The sequence below is a fragment of the Hyla sarda genome, chromosome 6 (genome assembly GCF_029499605.1).
Source record: "Hyla sarda isolate aHylSar1 chromosome 6, aHylSar1.hap1, whole genome shotgun sequence".
Lineage (NCBI taxonomy): Eukaryota > Metazoa > Chordata > Amphibia > Anura > Hylidae > Hyla > Hyla sarda.
The window spans coordinates 152486276-152513816 of NC_079194.1; the positions used below are offsets into that span (position 1 = coordinate 152486276).

Below are 27541 nucleotides of genomic sequence, written 5' to 3' on the forward strand. Positions count from 1 at the left end.
GGAGGTGTCTTGGTTGTGGTTGAAGAACTACAGCTCCCACCATTCCCTGGAGATTATGGTTGCCATGTTCTCTAGCTTCCCGTTATCACACTATTCATACATGGGGAACCCTAGTTCGTTGGCGGAGGTAGGTTCTTTTCAGTCGTATTATTGTGCGCTGTCTAGTAGAACAGACGCCATTGCAGAACATGATGGTTGGGAGACTGGTTGTCGATACTTATTCACGGGTGACAGCGACCTCTCTGAATCATGGAACCGGTATTTCTCTAATTGTTGTGATACTACAAGCCGCTGCATGCCGTGAAAACTGTTCGGACATGCTGGGAGTTGCAGTTTGTTACAGTTAGTTGGATGCACTTGCTTATACCATCCTATCGTAAGGTCCCAGCAGTCCTCATATCACACCACATGCTTATGTCAGCCCATAATAAGGAGATATTATCACAACACATGCTTATATCATCCTATTATATGGTCCTATTAGTCCTCATATCACACCACATGCCTCTATCATCCCATAATATGGCCCTTTATTCCTAATATCACATTTTACATTATGCCATAATATGGTCCCAGTAGTCCTCATATCACACCACATGCTTATGTCAGCCCATAATAAGGAGCTATTATCACAACACATGCTTATATCATCCTATTAGTCCTCATATCACACCACATGCCTCTATCATCCCATAATATGGCCCTTTATTCCTAATATCACATTTTACATTATGCCATAATATGGTCCCAGTAGTCCTCATATCACACCACATGCTTATATCATCCTATAATATGGCACTATTATTACATCACATGCTTATATCATCCCATAATATGGTCGCTGTTGGCCTAATATCACATTACTTGCCTTTACCGTCCTATATTATGGTCCCAGTAGTCCTAATATCACATCATATGCTTATACCATCTTCTAATATCACATCACATGTTTATATTATCCCATTATATGGTCCTAGTAGTCTTAATATTACAGCACATGCTTAGACCTGTCCTATGTTATGGTCCCAGCTGTCCCTATATCACATCACATGCTTATACCATCTTATAATATGGTCCCAGCTGTCCTTATATCACATCACATGCTTATACCATCTTATAATATGGTCCCAGTAGTCCTAATATACTTCACTGCCTCAGATCCTTCTTTCTTCCATGTGTATTTCTTTGGAAATCCCATAGAGCCAGGCTGTCTGTAAAGTCTTTCTTTTTTTTTGTTTTATTGGGCACAGCACATACCTGCTTGACACGTTGATAAATATATTCTGATTATCACTTGTCAACACAAAGCGCCAATAAAAGGCGCGCAGTCTATAGCTAAGGTTTGCTAAGCGTAATTTGTTTGTGCAGTCTGTGTACCTAGGAGAAGCCCGCAGTGAGGCCTTCACGCAATGGCACAAAGTTTATTTGGTTTCTAGTTAAACTGTTGGTGGCTGCTGTGTGTAGTGGCCGCCCAGATTTGTGCCCGGAGGGTAGTCTGTGAACCCTCCTGAGCCTTTTGTGTGAGATTTTGTTGACTATCATCTGCTTCTAGTCATGTGTTGAGCTTCATCATGTGGGTCATTAATAATGTCATTTCATCACCCTGGGAATTCAAGCGGCAAGGGAATAGTGGCGATATCTCGTATAACTCAGTCAGTGGCCATTAGTGTCTACTGTCCAGTAGCTGTGGGAACCTGACCTAATGTCTCTGTTCTTTATTGTTAATGATTATCGGTAACAATGCAGTTGAAACAGGCACTTTATTTATATCTTATTCCTTGTCTATAGCGCTAACATATTTCACAGCATTGTAGCTTATTCCTAGGAGTTCACAATTTACCTCCCCTTGGTGGTCTGAGGTCAGTGGTGGTCTGAGGTCAGTGGTGGTCTGAGGTCAGTGGTGGTCTGAGGTCAGGGATTTCAGCAGTGTGATAAGCGCCAAGGTATCTATGACCTTTCAAGAAATCTTTTGCCTGAATTACAGTGGTCCCTCAAGTTACAATATTAATTAGTTCCAGGACAACCATTGTTTGTTGAAACCATTGTATGTTGAGACCATAACTCTATGGAAACCTGGTAATTGGTTCTGAAGCTACCAAAGCCACCCTGTACTGTAGGGGGCGCTACCAGACACCAGTCAGTGCATACGCTTCAGTAATACAGGGGTTTTACCAGTGAATGTCCATTCTGATTGGTCAGTTCTTCCAGCCATTGACACGTTTCACAGATCTGGACTGTCTGTAGTATTGTATGTTGAGTCTGGTTTCAAGTTACAATGTTCCAGAAAGGACCATTGTATGTTGAAACTATTGTATGTTGAGGCCATTGTAAGTTGAGAGATCACTGTATTCCTTTAAATGATTATTATTTGTATGTTACTAAAATCATAAGATGTTTTGCTTTAAATTTTCTTTGCCATTGTTATTTTCAATATCTTATTGTAACATTTAGTTAATGATAATACAAGAAAAATGCATGTCCACTAGTGTCCATACTGCTATATAGTAGGGAAAACAATATTCATATGGAAAGTATTTCCCATCCTTTCATGTATCTGACAGTGCATGCCAATAAAAAAATAAAAAAAACAGTTTCTCTATGGTAAAACTGCCCCTGATAGGGCCACCATAAAGGGTATCATTAGGATATGGCATAATGTTCTGATCAGACGGGGTTTGACCGCTGGGACGTGTATTGTTTTGTTGCAGTTTCCTGCACAGTATCTAACTAGGAGCAATGCAGAAACTCTGTGACCTAAACCTATTCGTGATGTCATAGCCTTATTAAAGTGGGAAACCCCCTTTAATATTCATTCTCTCTGCCAACAAACAGTAATGGGATAGAAGTTACTATCTTTACTAAGGAGGCCTAATTTAGCTTTCAGATATTGAGAGTATTTAACATTTATACTAATAATTTATGCTTGACGTGGTGCACTAAAGGTGGTAGACATTAGAGGACAGAATGCTCTGAGTTATTGTACTTTCAGTGGCATAGCAATAAGATCTGTTAACAACGTCATGAACACAAATAAGTGGAGGAAAGATTGGCACCATTAGAAAATATCTACCGTACCTGGCTCATAGAATGCATCTAGGTCCTTGGTCAGGGTTCTTAGTGCTTACAGAGCTGCCATATAAAAAGATGGTTCTGTTCAGATGGAACATCTCCAGTAATATTGTAGCTAATAAGTAGTGTCTTCTAGGGTGCTTCCACATTTTGCCGACATGGAAATCTGTACCAAACGCTTGATATTTGCCACTGCAGATGTGTAGATTGCTGAAAGGAAAATAAATATCAATGTATCCACAGTTACATCCAGATCAAGTCTTGGTTGGACTGCAGGTCTGATAACCTACAGTGACAGCTGTCCCTCCAGTTGATCAGACCCACTTTTGGACCAGGACTTGTGGCCATCATATGGATGTAAATATATATTGCATAGTGTGAACCTGGTCTTAAAAGGGTATTCCGCCCTTAGACATCTTATCCCATCTTCTGCCAGGTGCTGCACGGAGATCACGGGAGGTCCCAGCGGCAGGATCAGACATCTAATTCACTATCCTTTTGGAATAGGGTGTAATACCCCTTTTAAGGTTTGGCTACTGGTGCTCTATAGGTTTCTCCTGTATAAAAAAAAATACCAAGTGAAATCAGTTGCTGTCTGTGCTGTATGCTCATGCCTAATCTTACACACTAGGCTGCTTCTAAGAGATGAGGCCCCTCTTAATGTGGCATACTACATATGGACAGGGGTTGTCCAACCCCTGTAGGACTCCATTGGTACATTTACAGCTACACATTGCATTGATGATTAGTTTCTCAATGACCACAATGTATTTGCTATGTTTTATATACTGATAAGTAAAACCCTATTTAAAGGGAATCTGTCACCAGCTTTACCTGCATTAACCTGCTTGTATAGGTTATAGAATGGGTGACGCTGATTCCAAATCTGTTTACCTTTTTTTTTCTCTATGTAGCCTTGTTCCTGGGTTATGCTTAAAAATCTAAATATGCAAATCAGGTCCTCTGGTGCACTTGGGGTGTTCTGAGCCCCTTGGTGCACTCCCCCGCCCCAACTCGACCCCATACAGGGAATATGTGGCCTTCCCTCAGTTTTCTTATTTTGTAAACTCTTGATCGGTTCCTCCCACTATCTCATCATAATCCTCATCATCAATCACCATCGTAATCACCACCACAGGTCCTTCAGCCATCTTCTCTTCTATCCTGCACTGCTGAGTTCTGCCCCACATGTACTGGCTACATGATTGTGACGTCATTAGGGGTGGCACACCTCTAGCATGTAGCAGATACACAGCAGGTCCTGGTCGGGCAGTTACTGCTGTTGTGTTGCATGGGGTGGATCTCTGCCTGACCAGGGCCTGCTCTGTATCCGTTAGATGCAGTAAATATGGTGGCTTAGACCTATAAAGGTGATGAAAGGAGGGGTGGAACGGATCTAGAGTTACATGTTTCCTGTATAAAATTAAGCTCAAGGCCTTTTATGAAGGGGGCATTGTGCAGGGCCAAGCTGGGTTGGCAAAAGAGTTTATCCAGGGGCCTGGAACGCCCCCGGTGCACCATAGCAAAAAATTGAACATTTTGTCACACTCCACATTTTTTTTTTTTTAAAGTTTTTGGGCAGCTCTTTCCACATAAAAATTGGGGACAGGGCTTGATAAGTGGGTCCTCCCAAAAATGTTCAGGGGTGTGGAAACTTTATTAAAAAAAAACTACTTGTCCACGGGACTAAAAGGGAGCAAAATCTACTTGTCCCTCATGACAATCCACTTGTCCGGGCCAATTTTCGCTTTAACACTCTCATTTTTTCCTCCTCGCCCTATAATAGCCATAACTACCTACTATAATGATACCTTTTTTCAATAAACTATTCTTCGGAAAAAAATAAATAAATAAATAATATAAATAATCGGTGAAGTGAAATAGAAATAGTAAAAGATAATTTTGCAAATTTGGTGGTTTTCTTTTATACGCCATTTACCTTGTGGTTGAGCTAACATGTTGTTTTGATACTTTAGGCCGGCCTGATGACAGAAACTATACAAATCTGGTATTGCTGTAATGTTTTATATGAGTCGGGAGCCCGCTCCATTCAGACTGCTGAACGCCGCTGTGCTTGTCAGGTCCGTCCCTGTTTGCCCGAAGCCGGCTACGGGAAGGAAAAATTCAGCTACCCGGCGCCCGGAACTGTATGTCCCAGGCGTCGGGCGATGGGAATTCCACATCCCTGATACCTTTTTAAGTTAAATGTTGTTGTAAATTGTAGCAGAGGAAAACTCATAGCTGGTGTAGAATTCAGATTTTGGCACATGGATAGCTATAAGCATTTTGTTTTAAACCATGACCCTAAGTGGCTATAGCCATGGTGTTGTGTATTTTTTTTTTTATTACTTTTTATAATATGGTTGGTTCATTGTGTCCAGGTTGCCTGCCCATACTAAGATCACAGAAATGACAGGCAGAGGACTGTCTGGAAAGCCTTCGGAAATTGCTGTAATCCTATTTTGGCTCTGTCTGGTTGAGCATCCCAGATATGGTTCTGAGATTAGTCATTTAAGCAATTTTATTCAGTATTGGAGAATTTGATTTTCTTTAGAAGTCCTAGGTTTTAGATGATGTCTCATATCAGGAGTTAACGCAGTATTAGTATGTAAAGATTACTGCACCTTTATTGCGGGGATGTACCCATATTGTCTAATCACACTAATTGGCCTAGGTTTATCAAACTGTGTGAGAAAAAGAGTGATTTTCTCACAGCAACCAATCACAGCTCATCTTAAAGGGGTACTCTGGCCCTGAGACATCTTATCCTCTATCCAAAGGATAGGGGATAAGATGTCTAACCGCGGGGGTCCCGCCACTGGGGACCCCCGCAATCTTGTATTCGCCACCCACCTGTTTGAGCTGCACGCCGCAGTGCCAGCTCACAAACAGCCGGGTGGCGACCGCGGGGCTGGAGTATCATGACGTCACAACTGCGCCCCCGTGTGATGTCACCCCCGCCCCCGCTATGCAAGTCTATGGGAGGGGGCGTGACGACTGTCACGCCCCCTCCCATAGACTTGCATAGCGGGGGCGGGGGATGATGTCACATGAGGCGGAGTCGTGACATCACAATACTCCAGCCCCATGGTTGCTACCCGGCTGTTTGTGAACTTGCACCGCGGCATGCAGCTCAAACAGGTGGGTGGCAAATACAAGATTGTGGGGGTCCCCAGCGGTGGGACCCCCGCGGTGAGACATCTTATAAGATGTCTCAGGGCCTGAGTACCCCTTTAACGAGCTCTGGTAAAGTGAAAGCTGAGCTGTGATTGGTTGCTGTGGGAAAATCCCTCAAATTTTTTTTTTCTCACACAGTTGGATAAACCTGGGCCATTGTGATTTGTCCCTGGTTACCTATAAAGATGGGCAGTACAGTGGCTCAGTGGGTAGCACGATCTGCAACAAGTTTGTATGTTCTCCCTGTGTTTGTGTGAGTCCCATCTGGTCCTCCGGTTTACTCCCACACTCCAAAAATCATACTAATAGGTGAATTTATATTGTGAGCCCCAATGGGAACAGGGATAAATTTGAGTGTACAAGTCTGTGGAATCTGTGTGCGCTATATAAATGAGGAATTATTATATCACGACTTATCACTCATTGACTGAACAGCCACAGGATGTCACCAAGGTTAGAACTGTGTCAGTATCGACCATTGTGGTGATTCGCGTTCTCCATGAATTTACCAATAAAAATAATTGCAAGATATCAGGTATAGTATTATGAAATGGAAGTATTAGGAATAAAAATTTGCGACGTGTTATGGAATTTTAGAGAATTTGGTCAGACAAAAGATCATTTGTAGTAGTGATCAAATAGAAGAGACAACACTCTGGAACCACTTTTTTCTGATGCCGTCCTTGTAAAAGACTATAGGGAAGATTTATCAAAACCTGTCCAGAGGAAACATTTTTGTGTTGCCCATAGTAACCAATCAGATCGCTTCTTCCTTTTTTTTTTTTTTTTTTTCAGAGGCCTTTTCAAAAATGAAAGAAGCAATTTGATTGGTCGCTATGGGCAACTGGGCAACTTTTCCTCTGGACACACGTTTTGATAAATCTCCCCCTCTGTAAAAGCAGCATTAGGCAATATTCTGTTCTCTTGCTGAAATTTAGAGTAACAGGTATCCTTAAATATAAGAATAGTATACAGTGCCTTGCAAAAGTATTCACCCCCCCCCCCTGATTTTTTTTTCGTATTTTGGTGCCTCACAACCTAGAATTAACATGGATTGTTTGAGGATTTAGATCATTTAATTTACTGAACATACACACAACTTTGAAGAAGCCTTTATTTATTTACTGTGAAGCAAACAACAAATAGGACAAAATAACAGAAAAAGCCAATGTTCATAACTATTTACCCCCCCTAAAGTCAATATTTTGTAGAGCCACCTTTTGCTGCGATCACAGCTCCAAGTCACTTTGGATAAGTCTCTATGAGCTTGCCACATCTTACCACTGGGATTTTTGCAAAACTGCTCCTTCAAGTGTGATGGTTTGCGCTTGTGAACAACAATCTTTAAGTCTGACCACAGATTTTCTATTGGATTGAGATCTGGGCTTTGACTAGGCCATTCCAATACATTTACATGTTTCCCCTTAAACCACTCAAGTGTTGCTTTAGCAGTGTGTTTGAGGCCATTGTCATGCTGGAAGGTGAACCTCACTTAGCCTCAAATCATGCACAGAGAAGTACAGGTTTTGCTCAAGAATATCCCTGTATTTAGCATCATCCATCTTTCCCTCAACTCTGACCAGTTTCCCAGTCCCGGCTGCTGAAAAATGTTGGTGTTCTTTAGGTGATGTGATGTGTTGGGTTTACGCTTTCTTTGATGGCCGAAAAGTTAAATTTTAGTCTCATCAGACCAGAGCACCTTCCTCTATACATTTTTGGGAGTCTCCCACATGTTTTTTAGCTAAAAGTAATGGCTTTCTTCTGGCCACTCTACCATAAAGCCCAACTCTATGGAGCGTACAGCTTATTGTCGTACTATGTACAGATATTCCAGTCTCTGCTGTGGAACTCTGCAGCTCCTCAGGGTTACCTTCGGTCTCTGTGCTGACTGTCTGATTAATGCCCTCCTTGCCCGGTCCGTGATTTTTGCTGGGTGGCCGTATCTTGGCAGATTTGCTGTTGTCCATGATCTTTCCATTTGGTTATGATAGATTTGATGGTGCTCCTGGGGATAATCAAAGATTTGGATATTTTTTTTATAACCTAACCCTGACTTGTACTCAAAAACATTGTCCCTTACTTGTTTGGAGAGTTCCTTAGTCTTCATGGCAGTGTTTAGTTACTAATGCCTCTTGCTTAGGTGTTGCAGCCTCTGGGGCCTTTCACAAAAGGTGTGTGTATATGTAATGACAGATCATGTGACACTTAGATTGCACACAGGTGGACATCATTTCACTAATTATGTGACTGCTGAAAGTAATTGGTTGCATCAGAGCTTTTTATGGGCTTCCTAACAAAGGGGGGATGAATACATACGAACAGGCCAATTTTCTGTTTTCTATTTCTAAACAATAGTTTTATTTATAGATTTTTCTCATTTCGCTTCACCAACTCCACCATCACATAAAATTCAGATTAACAGAACATTGAACTTAAGGCTGTAATGTACCAAAATACAAAAAAAAGCCAAGGGGGTGAATACTTTTGCAAGGCACTGTAGGTAGATAGTAGAAGATAGTATATAAATGCATTGCACCACCATTATTAAAGATGCTAGTTGTCAAGAATCGCTTGTGAGTCCTCATAGATGTGCTACATTTCGCATTGTCTGTTCTGGTCAACAAATTTGTCTTAAAATTTTGGTAAATAAGGTGAAGTCAATAAACAGCTTAAAGGGATATTCCGGCTTTAGACATTTTATCCCCTATCTAAAGGATAGGGGATAAGATCTCTGATCGCGGGGGGCCAACTGCTGGAACCCCGCGCGATCTCCCTGCAGCACCCGCATTTTGTGCGGAGCTGCGTCCCCAGGCTCGGAAACTGGAGGTTTTCGGGACTGGATACTTGACGTAATGCCACGCCCCCATCGTGATGTCACATTGCGCCCCCTCCCTTCATGTCTATGGGAGGGGGCGTAACGGACGTTACGACCCCTCCCATAGACATGAATGGAGGGGGCGTGATATGATGTCATGAGGGGGCGTGGCATTACATAACATCTCCAGTCGTGGAAACATCCGGTTTCCGAGCCTGGAGATGCAACACCGCACATAATGCGGGTGCTGCAGGGAGATCGCGGGGGGGTCCCAGCGGTGGGCCCCCACGATCAGACATCTTATCCCCTACCCTTTGGATAAGGGATAAAATGTCTAAAGCCGGAATACCATTTTTACTGCGCCTACTTTTCTTGTGTTTAAATTCCTAAAATTGTGACATCAAGCTATGCACTGCAAAAATGTTGATGTAAACTGAATGATAAATAGGGGTACGTTGTCGTGCGAACATGAAAATGCTAAATAATCATTTATAAAGGAAAATGCTTAATGCATACACTATTGGATATCTTTATACACCCTAAAATGCTCAGGTTATACCAGCATGTGCCTCATCACTATATACAAGATGATGTATATAATTATTCCAGCTGTAAATATATAATTATATACAGATGATGCTCTAATTATATCAGCTTGTCCATATCACTATATACAAGAAGATATTTAACTTATACTAGCATGGTACATATTACTATCTACAAGAAGATGGCCAGCTTATACCGACATGGTACATACCACTATATAAACAATCTGTAACTTCTGCCAAATAAACATGTATAATTTTGGGTACATTTTCTTCTTGAGGAGAGTGTCAAACTGCTGTGTGGAGTGTTATAGGCCATGAAAAGTAGTCCTCCTGCAGAAGGAAGAGAGCTTGCTGTCTGGTGCCACCTGACAACATCCTTGCAAACCAGTGTCTGCTTCTTTTTAAGAGCCTTGAAACATGACTGGGAATTATTGGCCAAGCCAGAATCTCCTCTAGAAGGACACATTTATCTGTACACAGTTGTTTCAGTGTTCTCGCCCCTTCTCGTTACAGTGCAGGATGCCGAAAAGCATTTGTCATGGGACTGAAGGGATAAAATGAAGTCCTTGTTCACACTGAGGAAATTCAGGCAGAATCTGCGGCAAATTTCTTAGCTTCCTCCTGAATTTCCTCAGTATGAACTAGCCCTAAGACTGAATCAGCCTCCCATTGATTCAGTGACTCGCACAGTTTTTTGATACTGTTCTGACTTCCATCAGAATCTGTGAATAAAATCCCATGAAGTCAATTGCGTTTTTAGGGTGGAATTTGGCGCAGAAATTCAAAACGTAATTGACTGGGGCAAGAACTTGGCTATTGACAGATGGACAACTCTTCCTTCTGGAAGAGTTTCTGGTGTGGGTTATAATTCCCAGTCATTTTTCTAGGCTTTTATAGAGCCTATTACATTGAAAATGTAATCCAGTCGGCAGCCATGATGTTATAGAGCTAGAGGAGCTGAGTAGATTGATCTATGATTTAGTAGGAAATGTTGCAGCATATCTTGCCATTTTTTCATGTATCTCTCTGGTCATTCTGAACTAAGTAGTCATGGGTTGTCCTTCTCGGTGATTGACAGCTATCTGTGTACATAGCTTGTAGATTGTAAGCTCTTGCGGGCAGGGCCCTCTCCCTCTCTCTGTCGGCAAGTTAATCTGTGTAATGCTCAATGTTCCCATGTAAGTGTTATATACTGTTATATATAGCACCCTTGGTTCTATACAATTAAATAGCTTGACTACTTTGCTCATTCTGGATATATAGTCAAGTAGTCGGCAGTACTCAGTGATTGACAGCTCTCTCTGCATGCACACTTTTTTGCACCGATATCTGTCAGTCTGAGTAGGACCGCCCACATGACTACTTAGCCCAGAATGAGCAGAAATCTACATGAATAAATGGCAAGTTATCCTGAAACTTTTCTTGCTGAACCATAGATCAATCTGCTCAGCTCCTCCTGCTATATAACCTCATACCTGCAGTCTGGACTACATTTTTAATGTCACAGGTTCCTTTTTATAAGCGTTGACTTGACATGATATCAGAGAGCCAGGTGGAGAAGGGCTACAGTGCATATAAATATAAACTAGAAGATGCTTAGGTTATACCAGCATGATCCATATCACAATATACAAGAAGATGCCCAGGTTATACCAGCATGGCACACATTACTTTATACAAGAAGATGTATAACTTTATAGCCTCTGTACATATATAATTATATCAGGGGTGTGGAAATTTTAATAAAAAAACTACTTGTCCACGGGACTAAAATGGAGTAAAATCTACTTGTCCCTCATGACGATCCACTTGTCCGGGCCAATTTTCGCTTTTACACTCTTGTTTTTTCCTCCGCCCTATAATAGCCATAACTACCTACTATTGTGATACCTTATAATTTTTCAATAACATATTCTCTGAACCAAAAAAAAAAATTATATAATCGGTGAAGTGAAATTGAAATAGCAAAAGATAATTTAGCACATTTGGTGATTTTCTTTTCCACACCATTTACCTTGTGGTTGAGCTAACATGTTGTTTTGATACTTTAGGCCGCCTGATTAGAGCGATACCAGATCTGTATAGTTTCCATCATGAAAATAATCTAAAAATCTCAAAAAAATTCTGAACTTTTTTAGAATTTTTTTTAATTGGCATTTTTTTTACTCCTGTTGCTCTTTTTTTTTCTTCTTCTTTTTTTTTTTTTTTTTTTTTTACACGTGTCCCTTTAGACGCTGCTCAACTTTGACAGCGGCGATCTCAAGGGTTAATAGCCAGCCCCGGCGATCGGCGCATCCTGGCTATTAACAGCGGTCCCTGTCTACTGAGAACAGCTGGGGGCTGCAGAGTATGGAGCGGGCACTAGTCGGGAGCCCGCTCCATACAGACTGCTGAGTGCCCCTGTGCTTGTCAGGGGCTTTCAGATCCAGCCCGGTGCCCGGAACTGCATGTCCCGGGCGTCGGGAGATAGGAATTCCGCATCCCTGTTATATACAGAAGATATCTCGGATACCAGCAAGGTCCACATCACGATATACAAGAACATGAATAACTTATAGTAGCCGTCCATATGTATTTACATACTGATGATTATACCAGCATGGTGCATATCACTATATACACATGATGTATTTCATATACCAGCTGTACATAAATATTTATACACAAAAAGTTATACTAGTTTGGATCTTCTCATTGTATAAGTAACATTTATTCTCTATCAGTGTTTTTTGTTGGGATAAAATAGTTAACTACTTCTAGGTGGTCAATATCTGGGCCAGGCATGTGGACAGACCATAACACATTTACATTATCCACAGTAAATTGGAGATGGAGCAAATGTGTTTTTTTTTTTTTTTTTCTTTTTCTTCCAATTTGCGTTTAGCTGCTTTTTTGGACTCTCCTCCAAGAGGATGAAGCAAACGACAGGAATATTGCATATACATACGGCCACATGTAACCTTATCTCCCCAGCCCAGATACATGGAGTTGATGGAGGCTGCCTGGACTCCAGGAGCTCATTACTCTGCTTGCTTTTATGCAGATTATTGTGATAGGGGGAAGGGCTGATGTGAAAGGTGAGACGCTACTTGTGCATCTTCTGAGGCCCCAGCTCCCACCCAGATGCTGGGCAGGATAAGAGCCAGAGCTGTGATCAGCGAGCAGATAAGCTTAAAATATCCTATTATGCAGTCACATCCTGATAGAATCATTGTGTCGGGACAGGCCTGAATGCAAGATCTTATCTCCTGTGACTCTCACATTCATTGTATTAAAAGGATCACGTGTGTTGCAAAATATTTCTTCTGAGATCTCACAGCTGCTGTGATCTTATCTCCCCTTACTAGATATTACTTTGCAGCCAGCAGACATATAGGGTTTTTTCTTGATGATGATTCTGAACATAGATAACAAGAAAATGCTAAATGACTGGACGCTCATTGTGGGAGCAGATGGTGGGATGGAATTAGATGGTGGCTCTTATAATAATGATAACTTGGGGGGGGGAGTCGGTGTCAGCTGTGTGAGATATATGAAGACTTTGGCTGGGCGATGGGTGGGTGGCGGGGGTGACCTGCTTCTCCCAGAAGTTTCTGACAGTGTTCTGTGGGCATCTCGTACCTTGTTTGCTCTGCAGAGATCTAGGCTGCAGATAAGGAGCTGATTTGAGGATGACAGAAATAACTGCCTGATAAAACTGGTTTATCTGACGGGGGAAGTAATTGCAAGCCTGAAGTTCTATCTACCTGTCTGGGTTTTTCCAGAAGCGATTATTAAATTGATAAATCTGAGTCTCTCCCTTTCCTTCCATTTTTGTCGCTCTCCTTCACTTCCCAAGTCTCTCATCCCATTTCCCACTTGAACTTCCTCTCTACTTTTTAACCCTTTTTGCATTTTTTTTTTCTTCTTTCTGGGAGGGGAACTGTTAAAGTGCCAGAAATGTTTGTTCATTAAACGACTTCATTTTACCCTTTCCAAGTTTGGTGATTATCTATACAGTGACCCCTTGATCTACGATGGCCCCGACATACGATCATTTCAACAAACAATGGCCTCTCAGAGGTCATCGCATGTTGAAGGCAGCATCAACATACAATGCTTTTGTATGTCGGGGCCATCGCATAAACGGCTATGCGGCAGCGCAGACTGCTTCAGCTGCCACCCACCGGATAGCCGTTTACGGTGCCCCGTGTGGTCAGCTGACGATCACTTACCTGTCCTCGGAGCTCCGGCGCGTCCTCTTCGGGATCCCCTGCATTGTCGGCGCTCTCCATCATCGTCATCACGTCGCTGCGCATCCCGTCATGCAATAGGAGCTGCGTGCGTAGCGACATGATGGCGGCAACGGAGAGCGAGGATGCCGGGGAAGCAGAGGCCTTGCTAACGGGGACACCCCGGGGATGCGGTGACAGCGATGGAAGGCGACATCCAGGGCAGCGGTGACGGTCCGGAGCGGCGGGGACACATGAGTATAACCTCCAATACCAGTGGTCTACAACCTGCGGACCTCCAGATGTTGCAAAACTACAACTCCCAGCATGCCCGGACAGCCAACGGCTGTCCGGGCATGCTGGGTGTTGTAGTTTTGCAACATCTGGAGGTCCGCAGGTTGTAGACCACTGTCCTATACTTTTACATTGCACGGATCTCTCAACATACGATGGTTTCAACAAACGATGGTCCATTTGGAACGGATTACCATCGTATGTTGAGGGACCACTGTATAAGTAAACAATGGTTGTCCAATAAGGAACTTTTTGTGCCAGTGTGCAAGGGGTTAAGTCGCCTTCCACGCGTTCGTTGTACCAGGTCTGCCAGGGAGGCGGGCAGCCACGCCGTCTGCTGTTACTGCTTTTCAAAGACTCAGCTGCTGAAATACAATACTGATCTTCGGTGTGATAAGGGTAGGGTTCTTACGACAGGAAGCAAAGCAGGTATGCTGCAGCCAGGCTGGAGTCCCTTGGCAGGTACCATCTGTTGGACAACGACTAATCCGATGCCATGTGAATAGCATACCCAGTAGCATGTCAGGACTTGACCCACGTAATGTATAATATTAAAACCATAATTGCTGCAACTTTTTTCCCTGTGTATCTTAATGTACTTGGCCTTATAAAGCACTGTGTATGGGTCATAAATCACTACCTGTGTAGTATGCTGTTCAATATAGCCTACATGGGTGTATATGATGCCCTAATATTTAGGATGGATCTAAAGTTATACTGGAACATTATATTAGAAGATCTTGTTACTTATTGATCATGAACTGTATTCTGCTCACGTATCCAATTGTTCAGCAGCTATGATCACATATTGGCAGCGCTGCTTGTATTGTTTGGATAGTTTTTATTGTATTGGCACAGATGTTACCATCCTATTGATATCGGGGGGTTACCCATGCTTTGTCATGGGGCCCTTTTCCTACTATTCGCAGATGTCCGTTTTGCTTCTTGTGAGGATGTTCAGATATCTGATGAACGGGTCACGTTTCTCATTACCTTTTTGAAACTCAAAACGTAGCAAAATTTTAAGAAGTGATTAAAAGATAATTAGAAAGCCTTTATTTTATTTATTTTTTAACCATTTTTGTGCTTGTGACATGAACTTCCAAGAAAACTTACCAGAAGACTTTTTATTAAAGGTCCTGTAGGGTTTGCTAAAAATACCCCAACTGATTTTAGATATCTTCTTCTCTGCTGGGATCTTATCTCGTGAAGTTACAGGCCTATAACCTGAGACTTCATAGATTTACATTCTCGTGCTGTTATGAGGCAGTTTTTGATGCTGTTGTTTTTGGCCAAAGCAGGCAGTAGATACAAAGGGAGTGGGCATTCTGATTTCTATAAGATATATATGTTGTCATTGCACATCAGTATCTACATCCTACCTGACTATATAGTGGTGAATATGTGAACATTGATGTAAGGTTTCCATGGTATAGCTGTCCCTGACAACAATCAGAAGAGGATCTATTGTCACAATGTCTATCCAGTGCAGCCATAGAATTTTGGAATTTAAATGCAGTGGTCCCCTGACATGCGATCATTTCAACATGCGATGGCCTCTCAAAGGTAATCTTATGTTGAAGGCAGCGTCAACATACGATGCTTCAGTGTGTCGGGGCCATCGCATAAACGGCTATTCGGCAGAGCTGACTGCTTTAGCTGCCGCTGAAGGATAATTACCCGCCCCTTCGGCCTGACATTTCGCCTGACTGACTGCTGGAGCGGTAGGGACATGTATGATCCATGGAATGAATCCCTCAACATACGAAGGTTTCAACAAACGATCGTCCGCCTGGAACCAATTACCATTGTATGTTGAGGGACCACTGTACAAGCTAAGGCCCCATTTATACCATGTATACAGCGTCTGCCATGGCTATGCCTGAAAGTGCCATCAAAAAGGTATCTCTACTTATGACTACATTTAGTCTATTATATGCCACTATAAGTTTTATTTGTTGGATGCAGATGCTTAGTATATCTGCTTCTAATACGTATACTGTACAACAGACCGAACTTACTTCTAAGAAGACAACAATTGGCCTATTAAAGGGAACCATGGGATGAATTGCATGGTACCCAAACTATGAGTTATCGGGGCATTCTTCAGCATCTTCTCCCCACCCCACTGGCCTTTATTAATAATCTTTCCCTATACCCAAGCAGGTAGAGATCTATCAGTCGAGGTTGATGGGGTGGGGAGAAACCAGTCATCTATCTATATGACTGGTTTGTATAGTATAAAAGTGATAACAGATTCCCTTATAAAGGCTATGACCACACCATGGGTATGCTGCAGTAGATGTTAGAATACAGTATTATGATGTTCTGCAATAAACACGATATATAGAAGTTACTATAAAGCCCTTTTCACTGTTTTAGTATACTCTTATGTTGAGCAACTTTAAAACATTTCTTCTGCAAGGTCCCCAAAAAGCAGGCACTCTGTATTGTTTCAGCCTAGTTTTAATACGTTACAGTCTTGGTTCTAGTGCACTGTAGAGTGGACTCTCTAGGACAGTCTGTGATCTTGTACGCTATCTTGGTGATCTTGTTGTCTTCTACAGTAGGTCTATGTAGGCAAAAGCTGTGAGATGATTTCCTATGTTCAGGGACTGAGCTTCCCTATGGTGCCACCACACCTGTAGGGGCCACTTTTGGCTGCTGTTCGCTCAGCACAGGAGGGTAGTGTGGTGGCAGGTGGGAGGCTCAGTTTCCATGCCCTTTGTTCATTATTGTTGTCAGTTAGATGCAACAGATTAGAACTGGATGCTGATCAAACCAGAGATTACAGTCATGGAACAGGATCTTTCTATATCAAGAATTTATTTGTGCATTTTTAGTTTTAACCCTTTAGGAGCAGAACTGTGGTATTCTGAAAGCTGTAAACCATTTACTCGGAGTCCAGGCTGAGTTTTGTGTTATTCCTGGTATCACACCATTCCTGTTCTCCATATAAAGCTTCCCTTATTTATATATTCTTATACATTCATAAGTATTCTAGCAATCCAGTGATCGATGGCAGCTATTTTCTGGGCAGGAACAATAGTTATCCTATTAAAGAAAAAACTTTCAGCCTGTTCACCCACACTATAACGAAGTGTATTGGGTTTAGTGTGGGTTAACAGGAGTCCAACGAGGGGTCACTTACTTAAATATGTCCATTGGGTCCTGAGATATGTTCCCCAGAAGATCCTCTGCTAAATTCAGTGAATCATGCACAAGGGGTGGGGCTTAGCCAGCTCAATTTACATATTCATTGTCTGTGACTCCACTTCACTTGGATGTGGAGTCACATACATGAATATGTAAATTGAGTGGGCGGAGCCCTGCCCCTGTGCGAGATTCACTGAATTTAGCAGAGGATCATCTGGGGACATATCTCAGGACCTACTGGACATAATTAAGTGACCCCTCATTGTACTCCTGTTCACCCAAAATATAACCCAGTGTATTGGATTCAGTGTGGGTAAACAGGCTGACAGTTTTCCTTTTAATTCAGACGGGCCGTGTAATTTATGGATTTTCCTATTGGATTGATTTATGGCTGAAAACTTTCTTGTTAGGGTGCGTTCACACTGCGGAATCTCCGCTCGCTGAATTCAGTGAGCGGAGATTCCGTCTGGCGGCCGCCGCCAAAAATACTTCGGTGCTAGGGCCGCGGGGCACTGAGCCGTCACCAGTGACGGCTGTTCCGTTGCTCGCGGAATCCGCACAAATAATGAACATGTTCTTTCTTTGCGTGGAACAGTTTCAGCGGCGGAATTGTTCGCCGCTGAAATTCCGCAGTGTGAACGGGAGACCCGCGGAGACCCGTTCACACTAATGTTCAGTTCACACCGCGGAATTCCGTAGTGTGAACGTATCCTTAATATTCTTTTTAACAACATTTATCTGTACAGCTTATTTTAGTCAAACTTTACATAGGTTTGCAGAATATGGTGCATGGAGTTGTGCATCTGTTTTCAATTTAATGACCTGCGAAGAGCAGTGATGTCACTTCCTGTATATTATCACTGGCCTATAGAGAATAGTGTTATCCCTCTTGTATATTTTACCTGTCATATGGAGAGTGATGATATAACAACTGTCATGTAGCAGTGATGTTACTTTTACACTTGTGCTTCATTGCTGTCGTATGGAGCTTGGCGATATAACTTCTTGTATGTTATAACAGCAAATAATTTCCACTTTGGGCCCAGGCCTCTATGATTTTGTATTCACATGCCCTAATAGTTATCCTGCTCCTACAGATTCTATTGTCACTGATATCTGCCAAGAAAAAAATACAGAATACCATTTAGGTAGTAGGTTGTCTCTGCACCACCAGAGCTTACAATCTAAAGATTAAAACAATTCTGTGCATGGTTATCTGATCTTGCGTTTATATCTTCCTGCTTCCTTTATTCTCATTGTGCAGTGTGTTTACTGATCTTGATGGCTGATAGTGGAAGGCGGAGTGATGTGTACCTGATAAACGTGCACCTATACTACAATGCCAGCCCTTATTTGCTGTTGTCATATAATGTATGCTGTGTTCTGAGGGCTCAGTAATAAATGCCAAAGGGTATAGGTGGTCTTGACCCTTTTAATTGTTGTAAATCAACCGGTTTAGCTTCTGCCCAGTGGACACTTGGAGATCTCCAATACTCTAGCGCTAGGTAGGTTGATCCTACAAAGCCAAGTGTCAGCAGCCAGATGTTAGAGCACAGCAATACAAGCTTTTCTATTACCTGCTGTTTTCAGCAGTTAATGCCAAAACGTAAAGTTTACATCAACTTGTATGGCTCCTGTAGGTTGGACTTAAAGGGGTACTCCACTTCCCCAGCATTCGGAACATTTAGTTCCGAACGCTGGGTGTGGGCTGCGGGGTCGTGACGTAATGTCTACGCCCCCTCAATGCAAGTCTATGGGAGGGGGCATACGCCCCCTCCCATAGACTTGCATTGGGGGGGTGTGGCTTGACATCACAAGGTGGCATAGCCGTGATGTCATGACCCCACAGCACGCACCCAGTGCTCCTAACTAAAAGTACCTCTTTAAACTCATAACCCCAGCTTTGTATTCCAGCATTACTAACTGTTGAGTCCAAGGGGCTACATATCAAAGAGTCAGGATGGGCAAAATATTGTAGTGTTTAGACAGTATTAAAACTAACTCAGTGTTGGCCACCATGTCCAGCCATGCCATAGAAGGAACTTAGAGGTGCTGTGCAGCCCTTGGAGATGAGGACCCCCGAACAGGTGTTCCATTTCCTTTCCTTATAGGTTATACAACACAGGCTCTATCTATCCCTTCTATGGTACAAGATTAGGAAACCCAAAGTGTTGTGTTTCCTTTTCCCCCTATGGTCTGGAAACATTGTGAGACGTTTTCTAAACTGATATAAAGGCATCTTTCCAAAATTTCATGAAAGCCAAAGGTAATTGATTGGGAAATTTCCCGCCACCCATTACCCAATGCCAGAACTGTCGCTGTGCTTGATATTGGACAATGTAATGCAAAAGTTCATCATCTCTCTCTTATAATAAATTCCTTAAAAACTCAATCTACCCATATAGTTCTAATTCATGTCTTTGTGTTGAATAGGCTTTGATGGAACAGCAATCCCAATATGATACTAATATATTGCCCTAGTTCTCTTAACCGACAATGTGAGTTGGTGGGGAACATTAACACCTGACATTAACAATGTTTTTTTTGTTCAGTCTATTATGACCCCATGTGTGATGCATAGTTGGCTGTGTAAAGTTCAAGTTAACCCCCAGGAGCTGGGGTTTGTCAACTGAAGGGAACATTTTAAATCGACTAAACAAATGAGAAGAGGAAGCATGAAGTCAGGTCTGTTCTCAGGACTTGGTTTGCCTGTTTTTCCTCTCTGCTCAGACTCTTGACTAGATGTGAATTTCAGATAAGTGCTATGGGCTGATCTGCTCACTGATAAAGATCTCCCAGGCAGATAAAGGACCCTTATCTCCAGCAAGCAGATGGGAGAAGGATTCAGCTATAATAACAATCAGTGAATAGAGGCAAAAACACAAGGGCTCTGCTCTGCTGGGTCACTGCCTGGCCATGATTAATGCCATCTATTCACCTATCAGCTAGGAGGACGTGATTGAGAGCTGATGGGGGCGTGGGGGGTATTGCTTACTTTGCATACCTTGCATGTGTATTTTTGTGCAGAACATGTCTTTGTAACTTCATCTTATTGAAATAGCCTTATCCTGGTACTCTCTATAGTAGTGTAATTGCATTACAGAGGTGGGACTGGAATGCTTGCATGTTCGGTGCCACACACAGTTGCTTAGCAACACGTGTGCCAGCTTCTTGGCTGGGCACTTGTCTTGTTGGTGTAATGTTGAAGTGGTTGTCTATATGGCCGCTTGGTGTGTAGTTACATGGCTGTAAAGTTCCCCAAATTTTAGCACTAGGAAAAGGCTACTTTAACACTGCTAAACAGCCGTCAAACTCGTAGCGGGAGAAAAAGACGGCGCAAGCAGTATTTTTTCTGCCCGTGACCCCGACTGCCGTCAAACTACTGTGTGACACGGTAGTGTGAAAGTAGCCTTAGATGTGAGGCTCTTCAGACTCCTGATCGTTGCCATAAAAATCTTTAAACAGATTGAAGGCATCATTGAAAGGCTTCCAACATTGTAGGGAAGTGTTTGTTTGTTTGTTGTAGTTGTAGTTGTTGCTGTGTGTTTTTTTTTCTTTAAAATTGCAGACCTTGAATATTTCCAGGTGGGATCCACACAGTGTAATGTTTGTTGATCAAGCCACACTGTTCCATGAAGTCCAACTTTGGGTAGTCAAGATTCAGTCTAATGCTTTTTTGATCTAGAGATAAGTGACACGAGTAGCTTTTGGCAGCCACACTTCTCACATTTTTCTTGCTACTTAAACAGTACTTGCTGGTACATTTCTTAACCTTTTTATATGTTTTTAATTTGATTAAATAAATGGCCACTAGGTGGCTCTGTTCTGTTCCCTGCGCAAGTAAAACAGTTAGTTTGGTCTCCTCCCGGCCTGGCTGGAGACCAAACTCAGGAAGGGCATGCGGGGCATGGTGAGGCACATCTCTCACGGGCTTCAGTAATGTTGCACCTGCAAGGGAACACCCACTTTCTCATGCCGAGAGCTCACGCAATGTGAGCAAGGGAAAAGGTATGATGCAGAGCTTTTTAATGCTCAGAATTTTTTTTTTGGCTCGGGTGGGGGGGGGGGGGGGGGGCAGGAGAGGTGTTAGGAGTAGTTGGTGTATATAATCTGAGTTAGTTTAGAAAATATGGTTTGATGACAGGTACTCTTTAAGGGAAATATCTGCTTAGCTGCTGCAAGATTTTCTATTCTTATTTAGCTTCATAGTATCATCCTAAGCAGTTTAAAATCGCTTAAATCGCTCACGTGTTACATGCTTGGGGTCCCTAAAGGCAGTATGAACACGTACCAATGAAGGGAAAGCCTAGGATACACTATAATTAGGAGGAGGTTGCATTTCAACCTGTTCAATGATTTATTTTGGAAGATATCAGCCACTAAACATAGCTCTGGTCCTTGAATTTAGAACAAATCAGAGCGTTATATATGTAGGCCAGGTGTAATACACAACATGACAAATCTATATTAAGGTAGCCTTGAACGTTCAGCAGACAGCCAGACTCTGAGTGCACGTGTTCTCCATGGATAGTGTGGAATCAGCTGCTGCCAGTCACCAATGGTAGTAGCATATTGGGCACTTAAATTCAGCATGCCCAATTCTTCTGTCCCCCAACATCCATTTGTTGAGCCACTACAACCTTGTACACGTAAGATTGTTACATGGTCCCACTGAAAGCTGTGTATTCAGACAGATATTCTCTTGTGTGTATGGGCTCTTCTATTTCTCCTAAAATCATGGATACGACGCAATCTCTTAACATAGATTCTTTCTTCTTTGGTATAGCCACACATGGTGGATTCATTCTTCACAGAACATCTGCAGCATTTCTGTAGTATGTGGCCATGCTTTAACTAGAATATTCTAAATAGGCTGTACATTTTGCTTGGTATATATTTTTTTAATGGTGCTATATATGTAACTTATAACCTGCTCATGTATGCAAGTCATACATATCTCTAAGCAGGGATGTGGAATTCCTATCGCCCGACATCCTGGACATGCAGTTCTGGCCGCCAGGCAGGTGAATTTTTCTGGCCCTTAGCCCGGCTTTGGGCGAGCAGGGCCAGACCTGACAAGCATGGCGGCGCTCAGCTGTCTGTATGGAGCGAGCTCCTGACTCGTGCCCGGTCTGTACTCTGCAGCCCCCGGCTGATTTCAGTAGCCGGGGGCCGCCGCTAATAGCCAGCATGCGGCTATAGCTGCGGCTGACTATTAACCCTTTAGATCACCGCTGTCAGCTTTGACATGTGAATGCTCCCTGGTGGGCTAGTGGGGTGGATGCCCCCCCCCCCCCCACAGCGTGATCGCAGGGGGAGATCCACTATAGAGGTAGCCGGAGGGCTTACCTCTGCTTCCCTGATGTCCGTGGCTCTGTCATTCATAGAACCTGGCTGGATTAGGCTTTATCAATGGATCACAGAGCACACAGATCAACGGAGTTCAATAGAACTCTATTGATCTGTATGAGGAATCTAATGATTCCTCCTAAAAGTCTAATAAGGTGTGTTAAAAAAAAAAAAACTTTAAAAGACACACATCAACCCCTTCCATGTTAAAAGTTCAAATCACCCCCTTTTCCTATATAAAAACATGTAAACATAATAAAAATAAACATATTTAGTATCGCTGCGTGCATAATTGTATCAACTATTAAAACATAACATAATGTTTACCATACGGTAAATGATGTAAATGTAAAAAAAAAAAAAAAAAAAAACCACAGAATTAAAATTAAAGTTAAAAAGCGATTAAAAAGTCAGATCAATATCAAAATGGTATCGATACAAAAAACAGATTATGGAGCAAAAAGTGAGCCCTCATACAGCCTGGTATGCACACTTATTTTTTGTTTATTTTTTTTTTTAAGCTACAGGAGTTAAAAAAAATGGCAATTAAAAGAAATTCAAAAAAGTTCGGAATTTTTTTTTAATTTGTAAAACATGACGGAAACTATACAAATCTGGTATTGCTGTCATCAGCCCGGCATAAAGTATTAAAGCAACATGTTAGCTCAATTACAAGGTAAATGGCGTTGAAAAAAAACCCACCAAATTAGCAAAATTATATTTTACTATTTCAATTTCACTTCACCGATTTTATATATCATTTTTTTTATTTTTTTTCATTTCAGAGAATTTGTTTTTGAAAAATTTAAAAGGTGTCATTATAGTAGGTAGTTATGGCTATTATAGGGCGAGGAGGAAAAAAACAAGAGTGTAAAAGCGAAAATTGGCCCGGACAAGTGGATCGTCATGAGGGACAAGTAGATTTTGTTCCATTTAAGTCCCGTGGACGAGTAGTTAAGTCCCGTGGACGAGTAGTTTTTTCATTAAATTTCCACATCCCTGCTAAGAAATGTCTCTTCTACTGCACACTGGTTCCGTGCTAAATTGCATCCAAACACTCTGAAAGTTTATGAGTGACATTAAGATGACACCGACCAGTAGGTTAGGTAAGTTAGTAGAACATAGTTATGAATACCAGTTTAGATCCAATAATGCCAACGTTTTGGCCTTACTGGTCCTTGTTCACAGTAGGTCCATATGCAGGTGAGTAAGAGGAGAGAGTATACACAGTCTCCTGTACTATTTTGGTATGCAATAGTATGTTACAAAATTGGTCCAACAAAGGTGATATGGTGAGAGGAAAAATAGGAATTGGGTGGCTACACACTAATATAAATACGTTGAGTCTAGACTGAGGTACTGAGTTGCACTATACCCAAAAGTGCCAAAAAATAAATCACCAAAACAGAGGGAATTCAGACTTCAAGGTGTAAACTTATTACTTATTAAAATGTAACTGTCCAATTATGGACATGCAAAGAAATATGTAGCTGGTTTAAATAAAATATGTGATTTATTAAATAAATATCAATAATATTCTTGTATCTTTCTACAGATTCAGTAAAATTAAAATAACATTAAAACATGGTATCAATGCCAATATTTGTAATAATCATTACATCAAGTAAATTTTCACAGTATGCCACCTTTGTATTGTGTCCCAGTTATAGGTCCTTATAGACACATATGATTAGATCCCATGATGTAGTCTACGCCAAAAATCCTGTATGCCAGTAATTTAAACTAAGCAGAGTTGTGATGTGAGCGCTGGATGGTGCAAAAGTTATTGTATAATTGCACTCTGTCCCATTATCGGGATGTGGCCTTTAGCAGAGGGTATGCGATACAGGTTGGCACAGGCTGCGCCCGGCCTGTATGTAGAGTACCTGTTTCCAGATGCAGATTGTTACAGCAAGCCGGATGCAGTGCCGTGCCACCTAGCAGCAGGAGAAGTCTGAATCCCCCTGCAGTTCGTGGAGCCAGTGCGCACCGTAAGGACACCTCTAGCGACTATCTGCATCTGGAAACAGGTACTCTGTACATACCTGTATTGCATACCCTCTGCCAAAGGCCACGTCCCGATAACGGGACAATGTGCAATTATACTATAACTTTTGCATCATCCAGCGCTCACATCGAAACTCTGCTTAGTTTAATTACTGGCGCGCAGGATTATGTTTTGGAATTTTTTGCATAGACTGCATCATTGGATCTAATCATGTGTCTATAACTGAGACACAATACAAAGGTGGCATACTGTGAAAATGTAATTGCTATAATGATTATTACAAATACTGGCATTGATGCCATGTTTTAATGTTATTTTAACTAATTTAACTTGATCTGTAGCAAGGGCCTTGCACAGATACCAGACTAAGTGTATATTATTAATATTTATTTAATACATCACATATTTTATTTAAACTAGCTACATCTTATTTCTCTGCATTTCCATAATTGGAAGAATTTTAATAAGTTTACACCTTGAGGTCTGAATTCCCTCTGTTTTGGTTATTAAAGGTGATATGGTCATGGTTGCCCAAGACTCAGGCTAGCCTTTGCTCTACACAGGCATCAATATCTGGTCAGCAATAGAAGAAGGTGGCCTGGTCTGATAAATCATGTGTTCTTTACATCTTGTGGACGGTAGGATGTGTATGCATTGCTTGCCTGCTGAATAAGTCCAATATATTGAAGTCCGACCTTGCAGCTTTCAGAACTGGCTAGGATTGGCCACATTTTCATATTGCCATTTTTCATAGTATCCACTCATCAACCAGCTGCTGTTTATTGATCTTTATTTTTATTATTTCTTTGTTACTGTGAAGTCTAGAATAGTTGTGTTCAACTGTGGGTCTTAATGGCTTATTTCCATTGTTATTATGCCATGCCTTGTCGCAAATTGACATTTTGCCTACCCAGAAACGAATTGGAAATGTTCTTACAGAAAAGAAGGGGAAAAAACGCTTCTCTACTGTGTACTTCCAATCTAAGGGTCTATTCACACGGCGGAATTTCCGCTTGCGGTATTCCACCTCAAATTAAAGCCCATAGACTTCTATGGGATTCTGCACTCCCATTCAACCTTCAGAAATTCCGCTTGCGGAATTTCAGAAGGTTGAATGGGAGTGCAGAATCCCATAGAAGTCTATGCGCTTTAATATGAGGCGGAAATTGTCCGTGTGAATAGACCCTAAGTCTGCAGTGTTGGTCTTCATGCACAGAGCTTAGTAACATGGCACCTATACTGTACCTATTAGTGCTTCCAGCTGTATTCTTAGGTTTTGTCTCCATCCATGCTTTATTACAGAGAGATTCTTTCCTAGAAGCATTACTTCCACAAGAGCACACTGTGCCGTATGGCGTTGTGATGTGGCAGCACGCAGAGTATATAGATGTTTCTATGCTGCCATACATGCTTCATGCACATGACTTTGTTGTGCATATTGAAGCTTTAATCAGATTTGTCTTTAAGAGTTGTTAAAAGCTTAAAGGGGTTATCCAGGAAAAAACTTTTTTTCATATATCAACTGGCTCCAGAAAGTTAAACAGATTTGTAAATTACTTCTATTAAAAAATCTTAATCCTTTCAGTACTTATGAGCTTCTGAAGTTAAGGTTGTTCTTTTCTGTCTAAGTCCTCTCTGATGACACCTGTCTTGGGAAACGCCCAGTTTAGAAGCAAATCCCCATAGCAAACTTCTTCTAAACTGGGCGTTTCCCGAGACAGGTGTCATCAGATAGCACTTAGACAGAAAAAAACAACCTTAAATTCAGAAGCTCATAAGTACTGAAAGGACTAAGATTTTTTAATAGAAGTAATTTACAAATCTGTTTAACTTTCTGGAGCCAGTTGAGATATATATATATATATATATATATATATATATATATATATATATATATATATATATTAGGGATTGACCGATTATCGGTTTGGCTCCTGCTGCATCCTGCATTACGCTGTGCGCAATGACGAGTGACGTGACTCGACGTGACTCCGTGTGCACAGCAACAGCTCAGAAGGACGCCACCGGAGCCAGATGTAGAGTGGACCCCGGGAACAGGTAATTATAAAACCGGGGATGGGGGAGGTAATGGGGCCGGGGCGGTGTGGTGGGGGGTGTGGGCGGTAGGGGGCGCGGAGCGGTGCGGCGGTGGGGGGGGCGATCGCGGGGGCGGTGATAGGACTGAGGACCCCCGGACAGGCAGGGGGAGAGAAGCTGGTGGCGGCAGCGGTCTATGGCACCGCAAAAGCCACTGCAGTTCATTGATTTAAAGCGACCGCTTTAAATCAGTGATCTGCAGCGGTGTCGCGGGGGGATAAATAGCCGATAACTTATATCGATATTCCGATATGAGTTATCGGCTATCGGCCCTAACCTCCACCGATTATCGGTATCGGCCCTAAAAAAACGATATCAATCGATCCCTAGTGTGTGTGTGTGTATATATGTATATGTTTTTTTTTTCCTGGAATACCCATTAAATAGATGCATTTAGTTGAAAAGCCTTTTCTGTTTTCCTTAGTTCCTAGCAGATTTGCATTGTATGTACACAGCCTCTTCTACAATCACTTGGTGCTGGTTCTACTTTAAGATGCACAAGGGACTGGAAGCAAATCTTGCTCAGTGTTCTCAAATTATCACCAATCTCATAACACACTTCCTGCCAAAGACATTTGGGATAAGAGTTGGGAGCAGTTAAATGACATTAGCAGACGTCCCGAGTTTTCCGTCTCAGGTACATGTGTATATCTGTTAAAGCAATTTACTGTACAGCTGTAAAAAGTGATAAATGGCTAAGTGTAATACAAATAGTCTCAAAAAGGTTTTAAAAAGGAAACTAAAAACACACGATCCATAACCGCTTTGAAAAGTTATGACGATTTGCTTTAAGCGTTGGCAGTTTTGCCACATGGTA

The 27541-nt window shown here is 42.0% G+C and overlaps 1 protein-coding gene across 1 annotated transcript in view; it reads left to right on the forward strand.

Moving 5' to 3' along the window:
* Positions 1 to 27541, forward strand: part of ZFPM1 (zinc finger protein, FOG family member 1) — a 128149-nt gene that overhangs the window by 2076 nt on the left and 98532 nt on the right. The gene's annotated exons all lie outside the window — the stretch shown is intronic.